The sequence below is a fragment of the Dromiciops gliroides genome, chromosome 4 (assembly GCF_019393635.1).
Source record: "Dromiciops gliroides isolate mDroGli1 chromosome 4, mDroGli1.pri, whole genome shotgun sequence".
NCBI lineage: Eukaryota > Metazoa > Chordata > Mammalia > Microbiotheria > Microbiotheriidae > Dromiciops > Dromiciops gliroides.
Window position 1 is genome coordinate 405,235,678 of NC_057864.1, and position 13,077 is coordinate 405,248,754.

Genomic DNA, 13,077 nt, shown 5'->3' on the forward strand with positions numbered 1-13,077 from the left:
TCAAATCTGACCTCAGACACTTAACACTTACTAGCTGTGTGACCCTGGGCAAGTCACTTAACCTCAATTGCCTCACCAAAAAAAAGAAAAGGAAAGAAAAAGAAAGAAAAGTTAAATATGATAAACCTCTAGAGAAAATTAGGAATAGAAAGGACTATACTTTTTTCTCAGCTGTATATGGCAAGTTCACAAAAATTGACCATGTATTTGGGCATAAAAACCTCACAACCAAATGCAGAAAAGCAGAAATATTAAATTCACCATTTTCAGACCATAATGCAATAAGAATTACATCTAATAAAGAGCCATGGAAGTAAATATTAAGAACTAATTAGAAACAAAATGATCTAATCCTAAAAAATGAGTGACTCAAAGAACAAATTATAGAAAGAATTTCATTAAAGAGAATGACAACAATGAGACAACATTCCAATAATGTGAAATGCAGACAAAGCAGTACTTAGGGGAAAATGTGTATCTCTAAATATGTACATTAATAAAAGAGACAACAGATCAATGAATTGGATATAAAACTAAAAAAAAAACTAGAAATAGAGAAAATTTAAATTCCCAATTAAACACGACACTGAAAATCTGCAAAATCAAAGGAGAGATCAATAAAACTGAAGGTAAAAAAAAAAAACATGAACTAATAAATAAAACAAGGGGCTGGTTTTATCAAAAATCTAATGAAATAGAAAAACCATTCGTTAATTTGATTAAAAAGCAAGAAGAAATCCAATTTACTAGTATCAAAAATGAAAAAGATGAATGTGCCACCAATAAAGATGAAATTAAATCAATTATTAGGAATTATTTTGCCCTATTATATGCCATTAAAACTGACCATATAAGTGAAATGGATGAATATTTGCAAAAATAGAGACTGCCCAGATTAACAGAAGAGGAAATAGGATTCTTAAATAACCCTGGCTTAGAAAAATAAATTGAACAAGCAATCAATGAACTCTCTAAGAAAAAATTCCACTATATATGTGAATTCAATTGTAAATGAATTCTAACAAACACTTAAGGAACAATTAATATCCATACTATGTAAATGATTTTTTTTAAAAAGTGAAAAAAGAGAAATTATAGCATATTAGAAAGCATAGGAATCAGTAGAGCCTTTCTTAAAATATGTACTATCTATCTAAAATCAAGAGCAAGCATTATCTGTAAGAGGAATAAACTTGCCTTCACAATAAGATCAGAAGTGAAGCAAGGATGTCCACTATGACTATTATTCAATATTAAATTAAATATGTGGGGCAGCCAGGTGGCACAGTGGATAAAGCACTGGCCTTGGATTCAGGAGGACCTGAGTTCAGATCCGGCCTCAGACACTTGACACTTACTGTGTGACTCTGGGCAAGTCACTTAGCCCTCATTGCTCTCTCCGCCCCCCGCCCCCAAATGCTAGCTATAGCAATAAAGACAAGAAAAATAAATTGAAAGAATAAACATAGATAATGAGGAAACAAAACTGTCATTCTTTAATGATTTTTTTTTTTTGGTGAGGCAATTGGGGTTAAATGACTTGCTCAGGGTCACACAGCTAGTAAGTTTCAAGTGTCTAAGGCTGGATTTGAACTCAGGTCCTCCTGAATCCAGGGCTGGTGCTTTATCCACTGTGCCACCTAGCTGCCCCCAAACTGTCATTCTTTGAAGATGATATGATATACTTAGAGAATGATAGAGAATCAGCTAAAAAGCTAGTTAAAACAATTAACACTTTCAGTAAAATTAGAGGATATAAAATAAATCCACATAAATCATAATTTCTATATGCTACCAACAAAACCCATCAGGAAGAGATAGAGAAATTCCATTTAAAATGACTGTAAGGGACGGCTAGGTGGCGCAGTGGAAAAGCACCGGCCCTGGATTCAGGAGTTGCTGAGTTCAAATCTGGACTCAGACACTTGACACTCACTAGCTGTGTGACCCTGGTCAAGTCACTTAACCCCCATAGCCCTGCAAAAAACAAAAAGCAAAAACAAAAAAAAATAAAATGACTGTAGACAATATAAAATATGTGGGAGTCTAGCTGCACCTCCCCCCCCAAAAAGAAACAGGGATTATATAAACACAATTACAAACCACTTCACACAAAGAGATATCTAAAGAACTGGGGAAATATTAATTGCTCATACGTAGGCCAAGGCAATATAATAAAAATGACAATTCTACCCAAATTTTATTTACTTATTCAGTGCCATACCAAACATACTACCAAAGAATTATTTTATAGAGCTAGAAAAATTAGTAACAAAATTCATCTGGAAGAACAAAATGTCAAGAATATCAAGAGATATTCTTGATAAGGAAGGCAGACTAGCATTTCCAGATTTCAAACTATATATTACAGTTATAATCATCAAAACCATCTGGTACTGAATAAGAAATTTGGGGGGGTAAGAACTCACCATTTTACAAAAATTTCTGGGAAACTGGAAAAGTAGGCATAGGCCAATATCTTACACTGTATACCAAGTATCAGTTCGAAATAGGTAAATGAGTTAGACATAAAGGGTGATATAATAAGAAAATTAGGGGAGTATGGGGAAAATGCACCAGTAGATCTACAGATTAGTGAAGCATTTGTGTCTAAACAAGAGGTAGAAAGGATTACAGGAAGTAAAATAGATAATTTTTATTACATTAAATTAAAAAGCTTTTACACAAACAAAACCAATTAAGCCAAATTAGAAAGAAAACAGGAAACTTAGGGGGGAAATTTGCAGCAAGTTTCTCTGATGAAGCCTCATTTCTCAAATATATAGGGAACTGAGCCAAATTTATGAAAAATGAGTCATTCCTAGTTGATAAATGGGCAAATAATATGAACAGTCAGTTTTTAGAAGAAGAAATCAGTACTATCAATAGTCACATAAAAATGCTCTAAATCACTACTAATTAGAGAAATGCAGATCAAAGCAATTCTGAGATACAATTTCACACTTATCAGATTGGCTAACATGACAGAAAAAGAAAATGACAAATGCTAGAGGAGATGTGGAAAAATTGGGACACTAATGCATTGTTGATAGAGTTGTGAACTAATCCAACCATTCTGGAAATTAATTTGGAACTAGGCCCAAAGGGCTATGGGGCAGCTAGTTGGTATAGTGGATAGAGTGCCAGGCCTGGAGTCAGGAAGACTAATCTTCCTGAGTTCAATTCTTGCCTCAGACACTTGCTAGCTATGTGACCCATAATGAAAAATGCTATCCACCTCTAGAGAAAGTACTGTTGAATTCTGAATGCAAATTGAAGCATACTTTTTTTTTTTTTAAGTGAGGCAATTGGGGTTAAGTGACTTGCCCAGGGTCACTCAGCTAGTAAGTGTTAAGTGTCTGAGGCCAGATTTGAACTCAGGTACTCCTGACTCCAGGCCGGTGCTCTATCCACTGCGCCACCTAGCTGCCCCTGAAGCATACTTTTTAAACTTTATTTTTTATTTGTTATTGCATTTGTATTTTCTTTTGTAACATGACTAATATGGAAATATGTTTTGTATGACCTCACATGTATAATCAAAATCAAATTGTTTAGCCTTTCAAGGAGGGGGGAATGGGTGCGAGGGAGGAAGAGAATTTGGAGCTCAAAATTTTTTTAAATGATTAAAAAAATTAATATGTAATTGGGAAATATTTAATGAAATAATTTCAATTTAATTTTTTTAAAAACCCTAAAAACCAATGTTGATTTCTTTATATTCTGACTCTTCAGTGATTCATGTAACAAGTAAGCTATATTTCTGGAAATATTTTCATAATATGCTTTTGTTTTTGTTTTTTAGTAGGTACCTTTTAAACTAATAGGAGGGAAAACACTAAGCTATTTTGCTTTTGGTTGCACTTTTTATTCTTACCAGTTGGGGGATAGGTAGTGAGAGTTAGGAGACCAGGAGAAAAAGGAGGAGGAGGTATAGTGAAAATTACATTCTCAGTTCTGTCCCCAGTTCAGTATAGCATTCCCCATAAACATTACTTTTCAGGAGTAGAGTATTTCACCTCTGCCATATTTCTGTTGATAATTCACAAGAAGAAAAAAAAATGTTTTGTGTATTTTATAAGGAAGTACAGAAGAGAAAAATTTAACAAAACAAAGGGGTCAATATTAGTTTCATGTGCTTTTACCAGAAAATACTATGAGGATGTTGACTTTATGCTTATGTGAGGCAGTAAAGAAGAATGGACTTTTTTTTTTCTGGAGGAAATTGGAGTTAAGTGATTTGCCCAGGGGTCATACAGCTACCAATTGTCTAAGGGCAGATTTGAATCCAGGTCCTCTTGATTCAAGGGTTGGTGCTCTATCCTCACTGGCCAAAATGGAATTAATCTTTAGACAAGTTGTGGTTCACTTTATTTCTTTATTTCAAACATTTATTACTTTGGCTTTTTTGACCTAGTCTTTTACCATTAGATAAAGATAAAGAATTATTATAATAGAAAACTCTAAGACAAGCCGAAATTGCTTTGACCTCATATAAATCCATATTTTTCCCCTATCACAGCTCAGTATTTAAAGTTAGGAATCTCTAGTTTCTATACTGACTACAAAATTTTTCATAAAAGAATCTTGTCCCCTCTTTTAATACAAAATATTCTCTTAAAATGTTCCGAAATTCTGCTGAAGTCTAAAGAAATTGGGTGGTTCAATTGACAGAGAACACCTTTCCTTAGGGAGAGCGTAGTTCAAATCCAGCCTCCAGTGAAAATTAAATGAGTTTGATAGCATCAGTTGATTCCCTCACGAATAGTAGTGTAGAATACTGAAATGCATGAATAATTCCACAGTGAGACATGATTGATAGTCTTTGCTCAGGAGAATCCCAGCATTGAACTAACATGCACACTAAATTGTATCACATCTTTAAAGGAGATAGCCTTGCTTAGTAAGGGCCAAGGAATTTGAGAGGGGCATGTTAAATAACATGCATCATCTTCAGTCTGTGACTAAGTAGAGAATTGTTCTCTTTTTTCCTACCATTTACTTTACTTTCTGTTATGCAGCATGACTCATTTTTAGGGGTTTTCTTCTAGTGTGCTACTAAAGGCTTTGAATTTCTTTTATGTTATTTTATAGCTAACACATTTGTGAATTTACTTTTCAAAGCAATTTATTATTTTATTATAATGATAACATCTAATATATAGGTGTAAAAAATTGATAGGGTTAGAATCCTAGTAAATAAGTATAGTTACAGTGTACTTTGGAATCTGAGAACTAATTTCACGTGTTTACTATTTTTCTCATATTTTTAATCTGTGAACGTTAAGAATTAAAAATAAATCAATAGCAACACTTAATCTTTAAACTTTTATCTTCAAGTCTAAACACCACAGTGTTATTTATAAAACAAATAGGTCAAAGTATAACTCACAAGGAAAACTAAGTAAAAGGTATGTGTTGTACATGTAAGATGTGTATGTCCACATGGGTTGTCTAAATGTGGCTTGTGGGGAGGCATGGATAGATATCTCTGAAGTCTTGCCTACTCCTCTCCAAGAGAAACTTTGATTTGTCCTTGGAGGGGAGCAGCAGCAATTCACCAAAAAATCAAAACAGAACAAAATCTTTATACTTGAAGCCCAGGTTAAAAGAGATTAAAATATAAGCATTATACCTTCAATACATATTTTATACAGTTTAAAATTCTTATTAGCAGTTCTTTATAAAACAACAGTTGGCTTGCATTCTCAGTCTAATTAATTTAGGATGTGCAGAATGCTTGTTTTGTATATTGTGTTTGTTTGGTAGCAGCAAAAAACTGCTCTCAGTTACTCCCCCTTCCAAAAAAACCCCAAACAAATCTAGACTTTTTAAGAATAAAAATGCATATGAAAATGATGACTATTCCACATTTGTTTAAATTCATTCTAGGAACTTGGCAGCTAGATGACCTTGAGATTACTCTCTGACTGGCAGCCAAACTAACATATCAGGTATCATTGATTCCTCTTTAGCAATGCCTAAACCTCAAAGAATACTTGACTGACAGAACTTGTTCTTTTTTCCCCCTTTGTCCCACTAGCAAACGTCAATCACTGATGATTAAATGGGAAAGGAGAATGATAAGATGTTTTATTCACAGCTGTAGATTCATTTGGGCATCAACTTCATAGAATGCATGGTCCAGATATAGACCATGATTTTATTGAAAAATCCCTAAAACAAACAGTAAAGAAAACTTAGATAGACTAGGAAAGGAAAGGGAAATCATCCCTTTACAGTTCTTTTGATGGTGTAGGTGGTTTTGGAAATTCTAAGTGAGGATTAGCTGAAGAATTCAAATTCTTAATATTTCTCATGTTTACATTTGTAAATTGGACAATAAATAAAAACACTAATGTGTCATTTTAATACATTTTAGAGTATAGAAAAACTCATCAGGCATTGATATCAAGCAACAATCATAATCATCAGGAAAGCCTCAGTTGAGACGGCTCAATTTAAATTTTCTCTAAAAGTTCATTTTTGTTGTTAGAGACGTAAGTACATATTCACCACAATTTCTAAGAGGATTTAAATGAGATATGTTTTATACAGAGAAGGTATAATGGCAGAATGGATAGAGGATGACCTTTGTCCAAGTCTCATGTGTCACATGTACCGGCGGGTTGGTCCTAAGCTCCTCTATGCTTCGGGCAGCTCTCTAGCACTATCAATTGAAGGAAAAAAAAAAAAGGTTCCAACTTGCATTGGTTGTGAATGTCCTCCTTTAGGAGTTTCCTGTATCATGAAATTACACTTAGCATCTCTACTATATGTTCTTTAATCATGACCATTATTATCGTTAGCATTTTCTTCATAAACAAAATCTATACAATTATCTTGGAGAAATACTTTAAAAATAAATATTTTAGGTAAAGTATGGATTTAAAAAAAGATTTTTAAAAATTAAGTAGATGTGGGGGCATCTAGGCAGTGCAGTGGAAAAAACACCGGCCCTGGATTCAGCAGGACCTGAGTTCAAATCTGTCCTCAGGCACTTGACACTTGCTAGCTGTGTGACCCTGGGCAAGTCACTTAACCTTCATTGCCCAACCCCACCCCCCCAAAAAAAAATTAAGTAGATGTTTAGCTAAATTAACATGAGAATTGTAAAACATCAAACTATGCAAATTGCGAATAATTTAATCTTTACATTCTTCATATTTATTCATTTTTTAGATAAGAAATAAAAAGCTTCATGGTTTTTAGTTCCCCAGAGATTTTCAACTTAAAATGAATTAGTCCAAAGGACAAAACGCATTCTCTTCACACATAGCTTTCTATCCCACATTTCTGTGATTTTGGATAGGCTCTCCTCCATATATAGAATTACCTCCCTCTTCCTCTAAGAATCCCAAGTTTCCTTCAAAACTTCATTCAGATGCCACCTCCTAACTTGAAACTCCTTCAGCGGGTAGTGCCTCCTTCCCAAAAAATGTCCTTGTATTTGCTTAGTCTGTATATATTATTTATAGTACATGGTTTGTATATACGTATATGTGAACATGTTGTCTCCCTGACAAAATATAAACTTCTTGAAAACAGGGATCATTTTATTTTTATCTTCTTGTTGTTAATAAATTTGTTTTGGTTTATTGGTTCTGATGCTGGTAAGAGAGGTTATTTCTCTCCCCATATTACAGTACAGAGGACAAAGAACAGAAAAAAATTCAGTGATGATGGAATGAAGTAGAACTAAAATTCTCAGGATCTAAGAAGCTAGTTATGGGAGTGGTGCCTTTGAATACATAAACCTTTCCCTAACACATACTATGGCTATCATTGTTTCCTTCCCATCTTCCTATCTACTTTGGAGTGAGTAATGCTGTATGTCTGGGCATTAGGAGGGGAGAAGGAAGGTCCTGGGTATGTATGTACTTCTCTTTCTTATAACTTACAACAGAATTTGTAAGACACACAATATAAAAACATTTTTGTCTTTTATTCTAACCTATCCCTGTGCCCCCTAGGTCTCACTTACATTGTCTCACTTGTATTTTTTAAGTAAATTTCTTTCTCTAACAGAGGAAAATCATTGCATTAAATCAGATAGGCATATTTGCGTGGTAGGAAATCAAAGGTAAGAGACAAAAATAATCATTTTAGAGCTAGGGAGGAGCCCTGGAGACTTGCTATAGAATCATAGAAACTTTTCAGCATGTCTTTTCCAGAGGTTAGGGATCATTCTCTTTCATCAGCATGTTGTTTTGTTGGGGTTTTTTGTATTAGTATTTTGTGGTTCTTCTCTCTTCACCAACCTCAATGGCTGACTTACTCTTAATGAGTTTTGTTTTATATTGAACGTTGAGACCCTATGCCAGGTTGTTAAAATAAAATGTCCATTTGTACATGATTCCCTTTAATGTTGAAAGAGTGTTAATCAAATTCAAGGGGTTTATTCCCTAAAATGAATCTGTAATGGTTTTCCCTTGCCCCACTTTACCCAGAATTGGTCTGTTTCATCTTCCCCTCAGGGTTCTTAGGTCCCTCTGAGGGGTCAAAGAGACCATTTTCTCTACCATTGGCTTGAGCTTCCACCAGCTGGGTTCCCTCATTTCAGGAGGCTAGTAACAAGCATCCCAGTTCCACTTAACATTTCTTGATTTTTACCAATGATTAGTCACTTCAAAGGTATAATAAGAACAAATGTATAACCATTTCTCCCCAAGTCTCAAGGTATAATCCTCCTACTTCACCCCAGTATCTGGAAGGGCACTTGCATTCAGTTACACTAAATTCCCTCCAAATTCAGGTCCAAAGCCAGGTTTGCTCCTGGCTTCTGCGAGGCTGGGGACCCTCAGAGCACCAAGGCTGGGCTGGGTGTAAACCTGGCCTGGCTTCCTGAATCCTTGTGGCTCATGCTTCTAGCCTAGTTTATTCATTCTACTCTCTGTACCTAGAACAAAAAAGAACAAACAAAAAGACCAAAGACCCTGACTCATTTCTTGCTAGGGGTGGGGTGGGATGGTATATCACATGTACCCTTCCTCTTATAGCATGGTTCTTTTGCAAGAAATCTTTCATTAAAGAGTCATCTTGTTCTCTCAGATACAAATGCAGCACAAGCCATGACCATGATCAGTTGTTTTGAAAAAGTTGAACATTCTGTTTTTTCATCCAATCATCTAAACCATGTGGTAAGCCAAGAGAGACTATCCATACATATTCCAGCCCCCAGAATTCTACAGGAGGGAGATCTCTAATGTCTTTTATATGTATGACACCATCTTAGCAAACTGATGGGGTCTGTGCATGTCCCCCATCATCATTAGAGCTCCTATGAAACTGTTAGAAACCATAACATTGTTGCATTGTTAAGGGCCATAATCTGAATTGATCGAAAATGGTGTCATCAATATCATAACTCTTTAGGCTTTTGTCAAAGGCTCTTTGTTAAAGAGTGAAAAAATAATTGCTAATCTTAAATTCATTTGCTCTTTTGTAGCTTTTTTACTTTACCAGCAGGTTCCAGGAAATCTCAAAGCAAGCCCCATATAAAATCAGTGAAAATAATTTCTTTTTCAATTTTTATCCTCTCCTTCAAGTACTAACAAAGTGACCTACAATGCCCTCCTTCTTTCCCTGACCCTTCAGCATTTAAAGGACTAGAAGAGGACTGGGTTTGATGTCTTGAATCTAAGACTAACTAGCTAAGTTTTAAGATTCTCTGACTGTTGGCGGTGAGAATCAAGGTGGAAAGTAGGAGGTCAATGCACAGGTGAAGGACTTTGAGGTTATCAATTGTCAAGAGCAAACCAGGGGTCTGGAAAACAGTAGGTCAAAGCCAGAAAAAAAGTGAGCAATAAAACATACATGGGTGAGGCATTTGAAGGTCAGAAAATGAGGGTGTCAGATAAAACAAAGAAACTGCAACAGTAACTAAGGAAGGCAAGAGTCTAATCTTGAGATAACAATGTGCTGTCATAGACATTTTTATATATCCTGCTTAATAGAAGCAGTCCAAGGTTCTCAGGGACTTAAACTAATTGCTAGAAAATAGATGTGATGGAACCAGGATACAGACAGGTATGGTCTACATTTTTGAGGGATATATATATAACCAGCTTCTACCAAGGGTACATTCATATTGCCCTAAGCTTTGTCTTAGTGGCAATTGCCACTAGTCCACAACTCACCTTGTGCTTCTCTCTATTCCTCTTCTCTCTTTCTCCTCCATTGACTTATTGACATGGAACTGGTCGTATGGATAAGGACCAAACAACTGTCTCTCCAAATGGGACAATGCATATAAATCAGACTGTCTTCTGTATTGCTACACCCCTCACACTCTATTTTTGTCTAATGTCTCTATTTATGGCTCTGTCCACATTTGAAAGGTGTGGCCATGACTATGAGATGATAGTCAAGGCAAAGCAGACATGGGGCTCCCAGACCATTCCTATCTTAGGCCAGGTCAGAATCTACCTCTGTTTTATCATCTGGTAAAGGTGAGATGTCCCCAGACTTCAGCCCTTATGGGAAAAGTAGCATTAGAGTACTGTCTGACTTCTCTTACAGGTAGGGGAAAATATTGAGAAAAGGACAAAAGGTGGCTATATGTGTCTCCCAAATTGTGTCTCTACAAAATGATAAACTTTGGAAAACAAATGTTCCTGCTGCTCCCCCCTCACCCATTTCTGGCCACTTTCATGTTATAGTTACAAGGGAAGTCCTTTTCCTAGGAATAAGTGGTTGAATCCCCATTATGGAATATGGAATATATCATACTAGGCCAAATCTAAAGAATAAATCATAATCACTTAGACCCCCCCCCTTTCATTTAATTCTGTATTCCCTCCGGAACATTAATTGAAGACCTTGCTTAAGTATTTTTTTCCAACCCAGGTGGCAGAGTCTCCAAAGTTTTTTTTCTGATATGTGACTTCAACTCTCTTTCTCTGCTCCTCATATCTGTTTCCAAGAACCTTTACATAGTTAGAGTAGACTGAGAAGAATATAGTCAGGGAGATATTCCTGCAAATGATCTCCAAAGAAGTACAGATGTGTTATAGGAACTTGTCACTGTCCCTCCCAGAAAGCCAGCAGCCATGGCTACACAATAGAAATCTCCCAGGGAAGTAGAAAAGAAAATTAGGATTTCAGAGCTAAGTATTCATTACCATCCTAATACTATGACCATTTTTTAAAATTTGACAATCATATAGTAGCACTTACTATAACATAGACTTTAACTAAATACTTTGTCTAACCCAACTCTGGTAGAAATTTTCAGAACTTATCTTTGGTGTGCCACTTCAGCTATGTTTCCCTGCACCATGTTTATTACAAATAGTCATGTGTGTGTGTGTGTGTGTGTGAAATAGCCTTAGTGCTTTATGGCAGTTGTTACTTATCTGGAGTCCATGGACTTCAAAGAGATCTGTGAACTATATCACAAATTTGGTTTTCTAAATATTTCGATAACTATTCCAATAAAATTGTACTCCTGTGTATTTTATGGATTTAAAAAATTATTTTTAAAAAGGTCCATAGACTACCAAGAGTCCATGGCCCAAAAAGGTTAAAAACCCTGCTTTAGGAGAAGCTTTTCCCCCAACTTTTTCCTCCTAGGTGGAAGAAACAAGTACCACTTGAAGAAAACTGAGGAATGAAGGGGAAACTGGGTTTGCATTCATTACCAAATGAATGAATTTGGACCCAGGGACCTCAGTGCAGTGTTTGTAATCAACAAACTCTGGAATTCTTGCTCTGAGCCATTTATTTAGAAATTGGAACTTAGGACCCATTCTTCCACTCTGACCACACTCAAAGGGAACATCTCCCTATCTACCTCTTGCATTCCTGGTCATTACTTTTCAACCCCTAGAGACAAATTTCTCCCTAGTACCTAGAAGAATTCTTTGTCCCCTATTTCACTTCCCCCATTGACCTCTGTCATAGCCATGGCAGAGAACACTGCTCACAGTAAGAGGGAAGCACAACATATCAGATAATACTTCATTCTCTCTGTGGTTCACTCAGCTATTAGTCTGTTCATAGTATAGTATGTACTAAAGGTATATACACATACACATATATGTACATATATATACACAACAATTTATACAAACTCATATCTATCATGTTATATAATATAATGACATTATATATAAATGCATGTATTATTTATTCAGTGTCCCAAAAGTCTTAATGATGTTTTAAGCTTTAAAAGCTAAGCTTATAATGGCACTAAGACTTTTCAGATTCCATGTATATGTCACTTGTTCCTATTCCTTCCATATATATATATATATATATATATATATATATATATATATATATATATATATATATATATATATATATATATACTTTAAAGATATTTGTTGAATATTTTCCATTATGAAAAATATGGGCTATCCCATATTTGTGCTAACTTATGGCAACAAGTCCATCTGTATACATCAAATATCTGAAGCTAAAGGTGCAGAGGCATTAAGTTTGTCTAGTGAGCACTTTTCTCTCCATTTAATGCTTTCTCTATCTCCCTAGCCACCATCTGTATTGTCACTTGAAGAATTGTTCCTTTAAATAAAGAGCCAGATGAGATACGAGTAAGGCCCAGACTCTAGCTTTATCTGTAAAAAGAGTTAGGAAGGGTTGAAATTTATTGGGATTTCAGAGGTAGAAAAAGCAATGGTGACAGTAGTTTAGGATACAATTAGGATTAGCTGAAAAGATGTTGAAAATCATATGCCTGAAGGACTGGCCATTAAGATTTATTAAATGTGATATAAGAAAAGGAAACATGATTTGGGGTTGGGGGGAGATTTTTTACAGTAATTCTTTAAATATGTCATTTTCCCTCTGTCTCTAACTTTCTATGAGGCTATTTTATTTTAACAGTGTTATACAGTTTATACAAGTGATATAAAACTATACTATATTGCTTTTTGCCATTTACACCTGATTAAGGTGTGGGATGAAGCCACCAAAATTTTACAGATAGTAATTTGATTTATGAATAAATGAATCATTTAAACACCACCCAGAAATCTGACTAAAAAAATAAAATAATATAAAGAGATAGCTATCACATGTGAAATCATGGATTATAAGATTTTTGAGAAATAG

The 13,077-nt window shown here is 35.1% G+C and overlaps 1 protein-coding gene across 1 annotated transcript in view; it reads left to right on the forward strand.

Annotated features, from left to right (window-relative positions):
• Positions 1 to 13,077, forward strand: part of PACRG (parkin coregulated) — a 652,064-nt gene that overhangs the window by 236,100 nt on the left and 402,887 nt on the right. The gene's annotated exons all lie outside the window — the stretch shown is intronic.